The sequence below is a fragment of the Equus caballus genome, chromosome 4 (assembly GCF_041296265.1).
Source record: "Equus caballus isolate H_3958 breed thoroughbred chromosome 4, TB-T2T, whole genome shotgun sequence".
Lineage (NCBI taxonomy): Eukaryota > Metazoa > Chordata > Mammalia > Perissodactyla > Equidae > Equus > Equus caballus.
The window spans coordinates 13541482-13556176 of record NC_091687.1 but is presented as its reverse complement, the minus strand read 5'-3'; the positions used below and the strand labels follow the sequence as shown (position 1 = coordinate 13556176).

Here is a 14695-nt window from a genome sequence, read left to right as displayed (position 1 = left end):
TATTTCTGGAGAGCCAAGATTTAGCTCTTTTTAGTTTTTTAGGCAAGTAATTATCAAGAGAGCATAGCCTTTTTATTGTTCTAACTCCAGTGAAGCAGATGCCCCTGCTATGACCTCTGGAGGCTGTGCCGGCTGAGGCTCAGTGTGGCAAATCCCAGTGAATCCTCCCATTGTCATAACCTCTGCCCGTCCCTCAGCCCCTCTGCCACTTCCTGGCCCTTCACCCTCCCTCACACATGCACACTCTCAAAACAGCTTCTCAGCACAGCTCCAACACTGAACAGGAAGCTTGTCCAAACTAAGAAACCAAGATCTTGTCTTGCATTCCTTCCTGGAGAAAAAGTTCCAAACCTTTTTTAGGAAGGCAGAGCTTGTATCCCATCCAGATGTACATATTAGTCTAGAAAGACAGATACCAGGCACCTGCTCCTAATGGCTTGCACGGACTTTCTATAGTGTTTTTCCTCGTTACTTTTTCCATTTGGATCTGTGTTTGATGAAAATGTTCGCACAATCCCTTAACGTTACTATCAAACAAGCATGTGAGAAATAAAGATTTTTGATATATGTATATGTATAGCTTAAAATGATATGTCAAGCTTAAAAATGAACCATTTGGAGATGCATTTTTGCTTGATAAATGGTTCATAGAAGAGCCCACATTGTACAGGGAGTCCACCCAGTAGAATCACCTAAGAATTCAATGACAGAGTAAACGGAGACAAGGTTGATGAGGTTGACACAGAATTCCCACCCCAACTACAATCAGGGCAATCTCTCCATCCTACATTCAGTCTCAGGCTGTCATCTGAAGGGACTTCAGAAGGGACCTTCCTATGGAGAATGTCAAAGGGTAGAAATGAAGGGCATCCCCTAACTTTGGATCATTGACTTAAAATGGTGGGTTTGACTCGGGGAAAAATGGCAAGAACAAAATAGCATCCATCACCATCAGGGCAGGCAGGGTTTGTGGTGACAAATCAAGAGCGGGGATGCCTACTGGGTGAGCAATCATTCCAGCGGGATGCAAGGACTCAGGAAGCCAGGACGTAAGGAACCAGATGGTGAGCTCATGGCGTGTCCTAAGGAGTGCCAAAGGATGCTGCTTCTGCCGTCGAGTCCAAAAGCTAAGTGTGGACACAGAAAGATGAAAAGACCAGGAGGCCCAGGAAGCAAGGCCCTACAGAGGCAAAGCAGGATATGAGGTACAAAGGAAAGATGGAAAAGAGAGTTGAACACAGCAGCATGAATGCACAGGACTAAGAAGCCGGGTGCATGGCACTTGGGGTATTTGGTCTGGTTTAAAGTCACAGTCTTATGGCAAAAAGGTGGTCCATCAGCCTCCATCCCAAATTTCCATCTATTCTTGCCCAACTGGTATCAAATAGGAGGATGGGGTGCCTTCAGGCTGTCAAGGACTACTTTGGAATTGTAAAGGGACACCAGGCTTTGGGTTGTGGTCCAGAACCAGATGTCAGCAAGGAAGCTGCTAATACAAAATCTGAGCAAGTGAGAGAGAAAACCAGGGTCCAGGGCTCAAAACCAGGATAAGAGAGGAAAGCGAGAGGACTAGGATGAACTCACGTGGTTAATATGCAGCTGCACTGGGTTCTAGAGAAGAGAGGAAGCATCCCTTTCCGGGATATTGTGGACGACTCTTTCCCTTTTAACTCTTGCTCTTCTTTTGGTTAGCATGTCACTCTCCTCTGGCTAATGCTACCTTTCATGCCTTCTGTCTCACTTTGCTTTATGGGTTCCAATTCCCCTACGGGAGCCTCGTCTTTTAATTTTCTCCAGAGCTCAATTCTAGGCCTGCTACTACTTTTGTCACTCTGTATGCAGTCTGTGGGTGATTTCATCCTTATACTTACCTTCCATTCCTAGTGATTTCCACATTTGTGTCTTCATGCCAGACCACTGTACCAAACTCTACATTGGCATGTCAATTTACTACGGATGCCAGTGGTTACCTCCTAATTAACATATTCAAAATCAAACCCATCATTTCTACTCTGCAGTTGTTATCCCTTCTATATTCCTCATCTCAAGTGGCCACATCTCAACCCATCCATTTGTTCAAGTCAGAAATCTAGCACTCATCCTTCGTTCCTCCCTCTTCCCTAGCTCCTAGATCCAACCAGTGTCCATCTCTTTCCATTCTTCCTATGTCCATTCCACCTTCTTCCTAAATCCCTTAAGAATCCCCTCTGCTATCATTTAGTTTGTATTTCCTGGGCTTTTTTCTACCAGTCTACCTACCTCTAATGCTGCCCTTCTCCAATTTATCCCCACTCTGCCATCTAAATGACTTTGCAGATATGAAAGTTATCTTGCTACTCATCTGGTCAAAATTTTGAATGACTTTGTATCACCCATAGGATAAAACACAAACTCTTTTGCAACAAACTCAGGACCCTGCAGGATCCAGGTTCTACAACTTGCCTTAGCTTCCCCTACACCCCCAACCCCACCCCAGCACGTAACTTTGTCAAACTCTGTGACTCTTAGGAGATAAATTTCCCATGCTTTCAAACCCATATCTTCTACTCTGCTGCTCTGCTTGGCTGGATTACCTTCCCCCACTTCATCCCCTGACAAACCCATCAGCCAGGACCAGCTACATAATTTGCCAGGCCCAATGAAAAATGAAAATATGGACTTCTTGGTAAAAAATTATTAAGAATTTCAAGATGGCCAACAGTAGAGCATTAAACCAAGCACAAGGCCCTTCTAAGCACAGGGCTTGGGCAGTATCACAGGCCCATGAGTTTGGCCCTGTCCTCAGCTCCATTATCTCTTCTTCGGAAACATTTCCCATTGTCTTTCTAAAAGATTTAGATTTCTTCTCTGTTCTCATTCCACAGACATCTCCATTTTAACACTCACCCTGCGGCGTTATCATTTTTGGCAAGGGTCTTTCCTCACTGGGCTGGAAGTTCCTGAGAACAGAAACTGGACCTCGGTTAATGTTGTATATTCAGCATCCAGCACAGCACTTGGTACACAGTAGGTCCTCAGGATGGATTCCTTGACTAATGAATGAGCTACGCAGCTTCTGTAACTTGTTTTCTGTGGGATGCTATTGTTATCTCTTTGTTTTGTTTCATTTTACACTCATTGATTTGGTTGGTTGGTTGGTTGGTTGGTTGGTTGGTTGGTTTTCGGAACATCTCTAGAAGACTGTAGGTACCACAATGGCTCAGTATTTCTAGAATTTCAAGAGTTAAGTACTTAAAGGGCCCATCCCTATAGCACAGAATATTTTTATCATCATTTAAACATGGACATTGAAAAGAAAATTAAATGACAGGTAATAAATCCTCTTTCATTTACATTTCCCTTTATGGGTTTGATACATGCATTAAAAGTTGTATTTTGGGGATAGTTTGAAAATGTATTGTGCTTCAAACAAAGTCATGCTGCTGCAATAAATTCAGAAGGAGGCTAAACTTTTCAGCTTTTCTTTTGCAGACCAATATTATCCTCAAGATTGGTGCTCTTGAATTCTTCCCTCCCCCACCCTCCAAGTACTATTTCTTCAAAACCTGCTTCCCTCAGAGGGTGCAGATACAGAAGACAAATGCAGAGGCCTCTTGTTGAAGCAGAAGTCAGATTGGGTTGGGCAGAGTGTTTGTTCCTCAATTCTAGCTCCTCTTGCCATCTCCCAAGCAGGTGGTCCTGAAGATGGAAGGGGATATTTTATATATATGTATGCGTACATGAGTATGTATACACTTTTGATACATTTTTTTGACTTTTGATAACAATCTTTTCAAGACCGAACACAGCAGTCTACTCCACCATACTCCCACTTAAGGTTAATCAAGACCACTCATCTAGTCAAACTTTCCGAGGAGAAAATCAGGTTATTACTGTGTGACATTCCTAAACCACAAAGTTAGGTAGGCATAGAAGCAGGCTTAGTCATCAAAGGGTCTGACATCTAGGTTTCATGCTACCTATCCAGCTATCGAATTTTCATGATATTTGACAGGTTCCATGGAAGACAAGCTGTTTAATCTCAAAAGTCTCTAAGTCTGGCAAAAGCCTTTAAAGGGCTTTACAGATGCTAATGCAGACTCTCTCCCAGTGATGGCACATTCAGAAATCCATCTGAAAACAATCATCCAAAACAAGGACTAAATATCCATTACATAGTTATTTACATTAGCCTAATATGGTAAACAAATGTTCAACACTGTCGAATTATTTGGTAGATTGCAAGTGATGAAATTCCATTTGATAGACTATCGTGCAGCTATTAAAACTGGTGTTTACAAAGCATTTTTTAAAGCTTGGGAAGATGTTTACATTATAATGCTGAGTGAATTATGAGGCTTCAGCAATGTATGTGCACATGAGCTCAGCCACTTCTTAACATGTATAAAGAAATGAGGATAAAAAATGTAAATTTTAACTGTGATTTTTTTTCTCTGGGATTATAGGTGATTTTTTTCTTTTTACTTTTCTACTGTCTGAAGCTTTTTTCCAGTAAGCATACATAACTTTTATAATAAGAAAAATATAAGACATTTCTTTTAAAGATGACAGTCCCAAGGTGGCACTTGACCTCACTGTGGTCCTTTCATGCATAAACCAACATGACATTGAGAACAGAGGGGCTCCGAGCCATCGCAACAAGATATATGGGCCAGCTAGAACCAGAGTTAAGAAAATTCACAGGGAAACTTGAAACCATGAAGCCAAATTTGCAGAATGACAAAATGGAGATTACTGTTTGTGAAAAGTGAAAAAACTTGTCGTGGATTTCCCGTGACAATTTTGTTATGCTGCTTTCTAGAAGCCAGGAGAAGGATCGCTTCTTTGTTTAACAGAAAGGGGTGAGGAGAACTCAGAGGCTAAGTCTGTGATAAAATTCAATATTTCAATATGGCCAAACACACAGCGAAGAAATAAAATATGGTTAACTTTTTGGTTGCAAGTTTCAGAGACACGTTGACGTTAGTTCAACTACAAGGACCATTTATTAAGGACACACATGGAATAATAATGGAGAGACAGTCTCATGGAGGGCGACAAAGGGGAGAGTGGGTAACCAGGAGCTACAATTAGAGCAAGTTTCATGGGCACTTGACCTGAAACGTCCTTGAGTCTAAGGATGTTCCAAAGACTTCAATAGCATGAGTCCACCCCTTGGTGCTAGTGTTCCTGTATTCATACAGCTCAGACCCTCTGCGCATCTGTTTTTTCCTGCTCTGGCATCACCTGCCTCTATACCTTCTCCTCTATCTATTTTCTGTACTGCGTGTCTTCTGCCTCTGTCCCTGATCGCTTCCATTTCATACGGTTCATCATGGCCGCCCTAAATTCATTCCCTCTCCTACATGGCATTCTGTGAGCTTCAACTCTCATGGAAGAGAAGCCAACTGCCTCATTCTCTCTGTATCCCCAGTTCAAGAAAGATTTGAAGTGTCTCAGCTCTTCTATTTACAGGAAACCCCTTTATAAGCCCCTGATAAGCCCGTGTAATAGCCGCTCTGGGTTCACATCCTCTCTCCTTGTCCGTGAAACTAAATATCTACCTGGGACTGCCCACTGGGAAGGATTCTTGGGCTAAGTGGTTTCACTTAGAGGAAAGGGGAGAAAAAAGGTTATAACATAGGGATGGCACCTAAGGCTCCATGCCTAAAATTTTATGAGTAGTCATTGACTGAGGAGGAGTTCTGTTTGCCTGATGATCATTTAGGGTAAAGCATCTTGACTCTGGAAGGTTGATGTGTCTGCCTCAGGTCACATCACCATCAAGCCCACACAACAGGGTGGCTGTCTAAACTAGTTTGCTCCTATTTGCTACCAAATATTTAGCAAATATTTTTATGTAAAGAAAAAAAAAGATATGTGATTTACATATTTAGCTAGGAACCAGCCCACGTTCCTGATCCTTTATTGTGTTTCACGCAGACATACTCGTCCCTGAGTTAATCATCTTAACGAAAGGAATGGTGACAGGTCAGCTGCTATAGATTTTTTAAGCACAATTTTACCTAAACACAAGTTAGGTTAGTTACTTAAGACATTGATGCCTATTTATTTAGAACCCAAAATAAAATAACACGCATCCTCCTTCTCATCCTCACTACTATTTGGATTGCTTTGGACAAAGCTATAAGCAAAAAAGAGTGGGAATCCTGCTCTTGGTATCTAGGTGTGTTTGTTGAACTGAGAGTCTGGGATGAAAACAATTGAAAGGAAAAAATGGCTTTAATAGGAAGGCCAATGTGAATTTTGCAAAAGAAGTGTTCCCCCATGGCCCTTTACACGGCAGGATCAGCTGCCTTCAGTGCCCACAGCCCCTATTATTCCATTACTTTCATGGCCTGGCAAAGAAATATTCATATAGTAGTTTGATGCTTAAGGATTAGAGAGAAGGAATGTCACACTTAGCAACGTGTCCTACACCAGGCACGATATTACATGCCTCTCTCACACATTATCTCATTTAAATCTCACAAAAATGCTGGGAGTTAGGTGTGATGATGGCAGAGTCTCAGGAAACCCGGCTTAGAGGGTTAGCCTTTAAAAAACCTAATCGGGTGAGCTGAGATTACACCTTTTTGCCTCAACTTGATAATTGTAGATTAATTGTAATTATCTGGATTAATACTAGATATTACAACTCTCGTGTCCTCACAATAGAGTTGTCATCACAGGAATGACCTTTCTGGCAAAGGGAAGGAAGGCAGAAGCCTGCTGAGAAGTTTGGCGGAGGGCGTTCACCGCCACAGATGCTCAGAGCGGGGATTTCACAGACGGGAAAATACTCAAAGGGCAACAGGGGATCCGAGCTTCCCGGTTGCCTGCCTTCACTCAAAGAAGCCTCAATCTATTCCTGTCCTTGATTGCCAATTTTACTTCGGTCATTGATGCCTATTTGTTCAGAACCCCAAATAGAGTCACGAGCAGCCTAACATATTTGAGCAACGCATGATCAGTGGGGGATGTAATTCTCTTCCATTGTGGTTGCTCTCTGTCAAATGTCTACTGAGAAAAAAATAAAGCCATCTTCTTTGCACTTACGTGGTAGGAAAGGTCTTATAAAAGTCCTTGATCTTAGGAAGTAAAGAGCTAACTTCAAGGTTGAGTGCTACTTGACTTGCCCCCATTTTTCAGAAACCCTTCACTCCACAGTGTTTCCTGCACCCGTAGCAAAATGCCCCGCGCCAGAAGACAAGGCTCACATTCTCATATTTACTACCTCATTGGAATTTTGCTGTTCATTGTTTCATAGACACTTACATGGAAGTTCCCTGCCTGCTCATACCTCTCTGTTAAAGTTCAAAATGACAGGAACGGTGAATGACAAAAGTATGAATCAGCAGGGCCACCAGGGAAGGAATTAATGAGGAGCATGTGCACAGAAATGAAGAATCCTCTTAAGTCTTAGTAATGCGTAAGTTAAAGGAAACTAGCAAATTTCTGGGTCCAAGTAGATACTTAAATTCAGTGTCAAATCATGTGGGCCAAGCAGAAGAGACGTAGAGAGATGACCCCTAAGTGAATGAAAAGGAGTGAACAAGAAAACACAAGGAGAATAAAAACCTGTATATTCAGTGGCTGGTACATCCAAGTTCAGACTGAGCAGAGAGAATCAGAAGGGAGTTTTCTCGAATGTTCTGCATTGGCATGTAACATATGGGTGAGCAAGTGGTTGTCAGACTTGCGCATGCATCAGAATCAAATAGAGGACTCAGTAAAACACAGATTGCTGACCCCTACTCAGGCATTTTGATTCAGTAGCTTTTGGGTGGGACCTGAGAAGTTGCGTTTCTAGTAAGTTCTGAGCTGATGCTGATGCTTCTGGTCTGGGGACCATGTTTGAGAACCACGGGATTAACAGATGCCAAACAGCGTGTTGTCCATGAACAGTAGCCATTGTGTCTTCTTACTGTAGCCCCCTCTTGCTGTGGTCACACCTGTGCTGACCGATGGTCAAGCTGCCTATTGTAAGCCACCACGACTGCTTCTAATTTGGTGCAGTGGATTTCTTTAGCTGGGCCCTGAGGAAAGTAAACCAGGTCACGTGATCATTTTTGCTTTATATCTCCGCTGCTTCCAATAAAAAAATAAGAAACCTTGTGATAAATGATGTACATATTTAAACTTAAAATGGAAACAAGAGAAAACGTCAAAAAAAGAATGCAAATATATCAACAAAAAACTAATAGGAGTCTAAGAATAAGCATTAATTTTAGCCCTGAATTTTTAAGCACAAGGTAAAAATGGAAAAAAATGATGGGCTACGTAATTCTCAACATTTATTAAACAGACATAGAACAATTCTTCAAAGAAGATATATATTTGGGATTTTAAATAATAAAGAGGAAAGTAAATGGCAACTTAGGCAGGTGGTATCACGTGAATAATTTTTTAAAGATGGGAAGTTGAGATAAGGAGAGCATATGTAAGGGGTGGTGAGGAGGCTGACTGAGGCTAAATGAGAACTAATTTTGAAGATGCGTGAGCAAGAGTTCCAACACCCAAGTAGTGTTATGGTGGCATAATATGTTCGCTCTAGAAGACCTCAGGCCTTCATGCTTATTGCAAAATCAGACTCTGATTCCCAGAGCTAAGCAGAAACAAAGACTCTTGAACTGTGGCTGGGTGGCTAGGAAAACCAGACCAGCTTCCTGCGAGCCCTGGTATTGGGCAGCTCTACTCGTAAAGCAACAGCTGACAGTAGAACAGGGGAGCAGTCACAGGCCTGGAAAAAGGCCAGAAGGGATTCTCCGGGACCTGCACAGGGTCACCCGCCATAAAACAAGCACCAAAGCCCTTATAAAATGCCCGGGAAACACACTCTTGCTAAACAGATCCAACCCTCTGACTCTGCCCGCAGGGTTTTGTGAGGTGTCTCATGGCTCCAGTTCAAACTCCTGTCATGTCGTCAGAGTTTCCAGACTACTGGGACATTTGGCTAGGGCTGGGCGTTACATCTTCTGTCGAGGGACTCTCTCCTGCCAGGAAGGGTGGAGTGGCTGAAGTGAAAGAATCCAATCGGGTCTTTTCCATTCCACTTCTGTGGTCTCATTTAGACTCTCGTCACATCATCGCACGAATCAAAACAATCTGGAGACACGTGGTCATCCTAAGGTCTCAACATGCCTTTTGTCCCTAGTGGCATCTTTCTCAGGAAAAAGAAGACAGAAAAACAAAGTCCCCCAAGTAAACACCATTTGCTCTGGAATCATCAGGAAAGAGAAGGCAGCTGAGCGATTTCTATTCCTCTCCACGCAGTCGTGGGGCACTGTTTATCCTGACTAGTAGGATAAGCATTGAAAGTCAAGGTATGGGAATCTGACTTTTCTGGCCTGGGCTTATTGTTTACTTTTGCCTCACTGTCAAAATCCATCATAAGCTTCTCTTATTATCTTTCCCATAAATACACCAGACTCTGGAAAGGAGGACATTCCTTTGGGCAGCTTAACAAGCAAATTATTTTTCAACTGCTTCATCCCTTTCCTCCCCACCCTCTTTGAATAAACATTTGGGAGACAAAATCCTGTGGCCTGGCAATTTGCAAAGACTCTCTTTGTCCTCACAAAGGCAAAACAAGAAGGACGAGGTTAATGGAGGATATGAGTTATCTTGGATAATCAGTTGAAATATCCACATCTCTAATTCAAGGCTTCCTTTGATTTATCAATGTCATATTTCACATTAAGGCCCCCAACGTCCATTTTCTTCATTTCCTTTCTAATTATTGCTTCCCAACTCAATAATTTGCTGTTATATAGTTTCTGAAGTCTTGCATCTAGTTTGTTCAGCATCTTGGAATGGGATGAGAAAAGTGGACTCTCTGTTAGAAAAAACCATTTGGACTTTACGTTCTTTTCATTTACTCTTTCTATTCTCTCCCACTTGTCAATAAATATAGCTAGGTTAGTGGCTAAGGATGCAGGAGATGGAGAGTAAGTAGCTTTTCTGACACCATTGGGGGAAAGGTCAGAAAAAATAGAGGTTCAGGACCCAGTTTTACCCCTTATTGGGGGCAGAAACTTGTACGAGTTCCTTAACCTACAGGATTCACAGTTACCCTATTTACAAACTTTGAGCGATTTCAAAGTCTCAAAAAATTTAAAGTCTAAGGATCAAAATTAAAAATCACCTTGCTGGTTGTTGAGAGAATCAGAGAAAGTATATCACTTCTTGCTCTCCACTGTTCACCCCCACCCCCCAGTACAAGCCACTATTGTCTCTCACCTGGATTATTCAAACAACCTCCACTTCCACCCCTCTCGCACCCCAAGTCTATTCTCAGCGCAACATAAATCAGACCACGTTACATGCATCTCTTGAGGAGTAAAAGCCAGTCTTCCCATAGGATGGTCCCCATTGTCATTGCCTCTTCGACTACAGCACCTACTACTCTCTTCCTTGCTTATTCCGTTCAGCCGCACTGGCCTTCTGGTGCTCCTTGAATGTCTCAGGCATGCTCCTTCCTCAGGGCCTTCACACTGCCTAGCATGCTCTGCACCATGCCTCATGTCCTCAGCCCCCCTGATTTCAATGCAGCTCTGACAGGCTGTTCCACATATGTCACCATATCCGCCTGTTGGCTACCATGGAAATTCCTCTAAAGCCACAGAGCCCTGAGTGCAGGTACAACCTGGATCCACAGGGATTAGTGTGCCGGTGGCATCCCTAACCAGGGGAGGATGGGATTTGGTGACTAAATGTCCAACCTCCCATCTTTTGGCTGGGCTTGTACGTGGGTCCTCAGAGGGCCCCTGAGGGATTGGGCCTCAGTTGCGCACAGCAATAAATAGCTCATCAACGCAGCCTCTGTTGGCTTTCCTCACTTCTGCATCTCATTCCTCCCCACCCCTTTACTGCTGCTTTCTGGGATCATCTTTCCAATCTCCATTCTCAAAGTATATTCTTTTATGACATTCTAAGAAGAAAACCAAAAAGAAATATTCCTTGCCCCTTTTCAGTTTGATTCCCATGGAAACCTTAAAAAGGATCCTTCTGAATTTCTCGAAGTCAGACAAAAAAGTCCCCTGCTCCCTTTCCCAGTGTTGCCAGTTCTGAGAGTGGATAACCAGTGAGGCCTCTTATCAACAGCAACTTTGGAGACAAAACTCAAAACCTGTGTGCCGTGGGATAAGAGATATGTCTTTCCAAAGGTATTCATGAAATTCCTTGCAGCTCTTGTTAATTTTAAAATCAGGAAACACTATTCCCAAATCAGAAAGTACTTGCCTTGGCTCACCAGTCTGCCACCTCTTGGTGGGGCCCGGCACATGTATCACTCACCTGGAGTCTGATGTTCACTCTGTGGGCTGTTAATGAGCTGCAAAGAGACCCACAGCTCCCCTCGGCATCTCAGACATAATCTGGAAGGAGAGGGAGGATGTCGGTCTCATCATTGTTGGGAATAGTTGTTCTCTTTGAGAAGAAAATCTTCTTTGGGCTCCAACGGAATAAAGATGAAATTGTGCGTTAGTCTGCTCCAGCTGCCATAACAACATACTGCAGTCTGGGAGGCTTAAACAACAGATGTTTATTTTCTCACCATTCTGGAGGCTGGAAGTCTGAGATCACGATGTCAGCAGATTTGATTTCCTCTGAGGGCTCTCTCCTTGGCTTGCAGACAGCTGCCTTCTCGTTGTGTCCTCACGCGGTCTTTTTCCTACCCACACACATCCCTGGTAGCTCTCTGTGTGTCTGGACTTCCTCTTCTCCTAAAAACACCCGTCACACAGCATTAGGACCCTCTCTAATGAACTCCTTTGACCCGAATCACCTCTTCAGAAGCCCTATATCCAAATGCAGTCACATTCTGAGGTACTGGGGGCCAGGGCTACACACGTGGATTTTAGGGGACACAATTCAGCAATAACAAGCAGGAAGAGAAAGAGTTGTTGAACTAGATGTGGCCTTGTCTGGCTCACCCTCACTCATTCCCCATTTTACCCCCTGCCCCAAATTTCAACCTTTTCTAGAAAGGTTTTTCAGGATAGCTAGTGTCCCTGGACAAGCCTTTCAGCTGTGGTGTGAGGTTGACCACCCACTTTGTCCCTGTCCTGACCAGGCACCCTTTTCTTGGTCAGGCATGTAGGCACATTCCCACTGTCCCTGGTGCTGCTTCCTGTGGGTTACCTTCTGAATTGCTCTTTTCCCGTGACACATGATGCCAAAGCCACTTTGCTAGAGTAGGCAGATTCCTTGCCCCTGGGTGCCATGCCCTGGCATGCTGGCCCTAACATCTCAGAGATGGTGTATGATGTCTGCCCTGCCATTCTTGCTTCTGGCTGTGTTCTCTCTAAGATCCACTCACAGGCCTCGGACTAGCCTCCGAGATATAATCCTATTAAAAAAAAAAAGATAATTCAATAATACCTTACATTTGTATAGCATTTTAGAGTTTGGTAAGAGCTTTTGTATATTCTTTATATTGTTTTTTCTTCCAACAGCCTGGGAAAGAGAGCATTTCTCGTCTCCACAGGGAAATTGAGAAGCAGAAGTTTGCCTGACATGGCTGTGGGCCAAGAGCCAGGAAATGGAGGACAGAAAACTAGAACTCAGATGCCGATTTCAGTGTTCTTTCAAAACTTGTCATTCCCCTCAAATCCCTCTTACAATATACTGCAAAATTCCTAAGTTAATTTTTATCTAAGATGCGTGAGAAACCCCCATAGAAAAGCAGACACCAAGTGACGAGTAATTGAACAAATGCTTTCTACCTCTTTCCTTAAAATATTAGCTATAATGTATCAATTGACAATTACAGCAACTGCATTGATTCCCTTGACAACCCTGTGACTTATTGTATTTCTTTCCTAGGACCGCCATAACAAAGTCCCACCAACTGAATGGCTTAAACCAACAGAAATGTATTCTCTCACAGCTTTGGAGAATAGAATCCTAAACCAAGGTGTCAGCAGGACAGTGCCCTCTCTCTAGGCTCCAGAGAAGGATCCTTTCTTGCCTCTTCTAGTTTCCAGTCCTTGCAGGCAAGCCTTGGCTACTTTTGGCTTGTAGACACATCACTCCAACCTCTGCTCCCTCTTCACGAGGCCACCCTTTGTCTGTGTTGCTTCTCCCCGTCTTATGAGGACACCAATCATTGGATTAAGGCCTACCTATGATCTTGTGTTAACTTGATTACATCTGCAATGACTCTATTTTCAAATAAGGTCACATTCACAGGTACCATGGGTTAGGACTTGAACACTTCTTTTGTGGGGAGACAACTCAACGCACAACAAATACAGAGCTGTCATATTATCACCTGTATTCTACAGATGAGGACTCTGTGAGGCACAGATCAGGTAAGTCAGTGTTCCTCGAAGTTTAGCCCAACAATTGGCTGCATCAGAACCACTTGGAAGTTTGTTATAGTGCCAACTTCCGGGCCTCACCATGGAGCTGCAGAATCGGAATCCAGAATTTGTGAGTCTAACGAGGGCCATAGGTGGCTTATAGGCACGCTTGATTTTGGAAACCCCTAGATTAATAAAAGCCCCCAAGGATTTTGTGAATAAGTAGTAGAAGCTGAATGCAAGCCCACTCATTCAGACTTCAGGACTTTATTTCCTTAATGGACCACTTGATCTTTCATCTTCTAACCCTAGAATCTGCTTGATGATTTACCCCAAACCCTTGTGAATGTCCGTCTTCCTTGCTCAGCATTGGTGTCCTTTCCAGGACCCCTGTGCCATGTGTACAGGTCAGTGCTGTGCAGCCACACACGGAGGCCCCATTCTCTCACCAACTCCCTGCTCCACTTCCCTTCCTGAGTCCTTCCCCCCACATCACCTCATGATTCTCAGCTGCCTCATCCCCATGGAAGGAGCTGGTCCACACTCTGGTTGCTCACAGAATGTTCATATCCTTATGTTTTATACCACTTGTTCCTAAGGATTATAGCAGCTTTGTCTTAAGAAACATTGGGCAGCTTCATTTGAGATATCTCTTTCCAAGAGATGATACTGATTGTGCCATGTTCATCCTCTGTTCTAGGAAAAAATTCTACTACTACTTATAAATAATAATAGCAATAATAATAGTGATAAATATTTATTGAGTCTTCCAACACATGAGGCATCATGCCGTATCCTAGTTTCTCATTAGATCTTCCTTTGAAGGGATACTGTTATCATACCTACTTTATGGATGAGCAAACTAAGTCTTAAAACCAAGGTCAGAACCTGGATTTGAACTGAGACAGTTTGACTCCATCTTGTGCTAATCTGCCTCCCTACACTGCCTGGGCAGTCCAGTCTCAACTCCTCATCCTGGACTCCAGGCCCTCCGTGGTAAGGCTCCTCCTTTCTATCTGATGCTGTCTGCACTCACCATCCACTCTTGTCTACTCAGCTGGCTTCCCCTCTACACCTTTCCACTCCCAAACACTACTCATCCCTACTTCCTGATCTTCCAAACATATTCCAGTTGGTCCCTTAGCATGTGCTGTTATTATTTATGGGCAAGGACAAGATGGTATTCCCATCACTCATCCTACAAGGAGGGTGGTAAGCGCAGAGTAACCATACGTGGAATGAATAAGGCAGCTCCTCCTGGGAATGGCCCCTCTGCACACAGCAGAAACCCTGTATTGAGAGTGAAGAGCGTTACTTTCCGTCCCTGACTCTGTGTAGAGAATTATGCCTGGACATACAAGTTCATCTCCCTGGGCTGTACAAAGAAGGGTTGGGCTACATAATTTCTG

General features: G+C 43.4%; 1 long non-coding RNA gene across 1 annotated transcript; it reads right to left on the bottom strand.

Annotated features, from left to right (window-relative positions):
- Positions 1-3323: 3323 nt before the first annotated feature.
- LOC138923944 (uncharacterized) lies at positions 3324-11565 on the bottom strand. Its single transcript, XR_011438322.1, has 2 exons — positions 11278-11565; positions 3324-3678 (listed from the first exon to the last, which is right to left on the bottom strand). It is a non-coding gene; the product is annotated as an uncharacterized lncRNA (long non-coding RNA).
- Between the last annotated feature and the right edge of the window lie 3130 nt (positions 11566-14695).